This window comes from Arachis duranensis, chromosome 4, assembly GCF_000817695.3.
Source record: "Arachis duranensis cultivar V14167 chromosome 4, aradu.V14167.gnm2.J7QH, whole genome shotgun sequence".
In the NCBI taxonomy this organism is placed as follows: Eukaryota; Viridiplantae; Streptophyta; class Magnoliopsida; order Fabales; family Fabaceae; genus Arachis; species Arachis duranensis.
Window position 1 is genome coordinate 37,575,210 of NC_029775.3, and position 3,148 is coordinate 37,578,357.

Here is a 3,148-nt window from a genome sequence, read left to right on the forward strand (position 1 = left end):
GCGTTTGAAATATTTTGCGTGCCAAGTCTTGGACATCATCAAGGTAGCGCTCAAGTGGTGCAGCTTCCTTGCTTTCTTTGTGAAGGATCCGTGTTCGAGACTGGCTGGGAGCATTTTGGCCAATTTTTGGCTTAGCGCTCCCCCACTCCCCCTTGCTCATGAGTTCGAACCTTGTGGCAAGCATTGGTAGGCAGAATTTCTTTGGAAGCTTGTTTCATTATGTTGCCCTCCTGGAGGGCAGTGTGCCCTTGTGGAGGGCAATGCTTGCCTCTCCTCATGTTGTGCGCCACACTTCTTCTCTCTTTGACCACACTTTCTTTTCCTTGGGCCACACTTCCTTAGGCTACGCTTTTCCTTTTTTTCTTTTCTTCACCTACAATAAACCAAAACAACCACTCAAAGTATCACTAAATTCAAGAGGCTTATAAATCAATTAAAATTCAATTAAAATTAGCTTAAACCTCATGGATTAACATTAATTTCATGGTGGTTGCTTGATTTAAAGAAGTTGTGCATTTTCACTCCAAATCACTTACTTAAGAAGCAAGAAAGTGCATAAAGACTAACAAAACAAGTGAAATTAGCTTGAAAAATGGGTATATGATGACTTGTCATCACCTGGTAGTTTGGCCGAGCTCTTTGAGAAGAGGTCGGATTGTCTGTCCTGAAGAGGTCGGTCGCTTTGTCGGTAGAACATCCCGGGTCTGACAGCTTGACCCAGGGTATGAACAGTGCCCCTGCTTGAGCTCGGTCTTCTGTTTTGAGGTCGAGTCTTCAGTTTTAGGACTTCGATCCTTTTATGGTGAAGCCGAACTTGAGCATTTTTGTTGACTTCTTCCTTGTATCCATTGAATGCGGAACGTTGCCTTTTTAAATTTTACTCTTTCAAAAATGCGCGTCCCTTTGCCTTGGGAATGTGCGAAGGTTTAATGACCTTATTAATTCTTTTTAATGCTCCGTTTCTTTGTTCTTTTTGAACTTTTCACAAAATGGTTTCCCTTTTCTATTTCGTAACTTCCCTTTTCTTTCTCACCTTCTATTTTCCCCTGAAAACTTACGTTTCTTGGTGTTTTAACGTGGTTTTGGCGATCGTGAGTGCTTCCGATGGCAACTTCTGGCCTCTTCATCTTCAACCTTCTTCGGCATTCTTCTCCTTTTTTCAGGTTGGTTTTTCTTTTTCTTCCGTCGTCTATTTTGCTGCTCTGTATTTGGTTTTGTAGTACTGACTGAGTGCATGTTGGAAAGCTTGAATCTTTGTATATTATCACGCTCGGTTTATCACTGTTATCCATGCTTCTGGGTGTTTTCTCCTGATTTGGCTTTTTAGGGCTTCGTATGCTACTCCTATTTTGCTGAACTTTGTTGTTTTGAAGAAGTTTGCTCCTTTTGATGGCTTTTGTTCTGTTGATTGCTTTTCTTTGATGGAGATGGCTTCGTAAAGGAACTTTTTTCTTTTGGCGGCTCATTTGATCTTTTTCATGTTTTGTTTTTCTTTTTGGGATGTTACTTTCTGGGGAAAGGTTCTTCTTTGTTCTTGCTGCAAATTTTTGTTGGGGCGTTTAGCCTTGTAGATTTTTCTGACTCTTTGTTCCCTGATTGCCCCCAAAGGATGCCCCTGGACCTTCTGGGAGTGGGTCCTGGGGTTTCTTTTGCTATTTATGCCATGTTTGGATTGTGCTGGCTGAGTTGTTTTGGTTTCGTCCGAGATGTTTTTAGTAATCCACTCTCCTTTTCTTGTTTGTAGGACTAGTTGGCTATGTCTTCTCGCAAAAATATTGTAGAGACGTCTTCTAAGGTTCCTAAGGGTATGTCCGATTGGTTGGACTCCCTTGTTTTGATGTGTGTTTCTGTGGTCAATGCTGAATTCTATGTGGAGCTTAGGAAACATCACCGTCTCTGTAAGAGTAGGGATCAAGAGAAGAATTATGAGTTGGTGGCACCTGACTCCGAGGAGAGGGTTTGCTTTCCTGCCCTAACCCAGGGGGAGTGCCTTTTCTTTTATGCTTATGACTATTTCTTCAGCCAGTTGGACATCACCTTTCCTTTTACCTCGTTTGAGACCAATTTGTTGTGGTCGTGTAATATAGCTCCGTCCCAGCTTCACCCAAACTCCTAGGGCTTTATCAAGATTTTTCAACTTCTTTGTCAAGAACTGAATGTTATCCCCTCTCAAACTCTTTTCCTTTATTTGTTTGTTTTAACTAAGCCCAGAATTTCTTCAAAAAAGAAAGTCTCATGGGTTTCTTTTAGATCTGCACAAGGACACAAGGTTTTTACCATGTACGATGAGTCTTTTAAGGACTTCAAGAATTATTTTTTCAAGGTTCGAACTGTTGAGGGAGCTCGTCCCTTTTTTTCTGGAAGCGAATGGGGAGCCATCCTTCCCTTTACATTGGCAGCAGAATGTAGTAGTATCCCGTTATACATGGGAGATGCTTGATGAAGTCGAACATGCCTTTGTGACGGTTTTGGAGGATCTTTGGGGAGAACCCCTCATTTAGATACCAAAAAGTGTTTGGGAGACCCCTCCCTCGTCCGAGATATATTGGATATTACTTGATGTATACTATTTCATATTTTTTGCTTTTCCCCTTTCTTCTCAGTATGATAAATTGTTTGTTCTTTATTTTTCAGAGATGGCCAAGAATAATGATGCAATGAAGGCCTTCAAAAAGACGAGGAAGGCCACTGCAGCTCAAAACACCTCGGCCCGTGTAGATGGGGAAGGGACTTCTCAGGTCCCTTTGAAGCCGTATGTGCCGAGCTCTCCTAGCCCGAGGAGAATGATCCCTACACCTCGGGTCTATTTAGTGGATCCCCCATAATCTTCTACTGCTGCTGTGGTTTCCTCTTCGGCCGTCCCTCCTCCTAAAAGACCTCGAACCGTTAAACCTTTCAATCTGGATGCCCCGGATTTTGACCTTATTGGCTTTGTGGACCAGCAGATCGCACTTTGTGGTGCCCTCTCTATGGATGATGTATCTCTCCTTCATCACTTAGATTTTATAACTCGGAATAGCATTAAGATGGCTCATATGGGAGCTGCTCTGTATTGAATTGCCTAAAATCTGCCTCTGCATGCTACCAAAGCCTTTATGGAGGAAGTTAAACAAGAGTTTGATCGGATGAAGGGTCTGAAGGAGGAGTT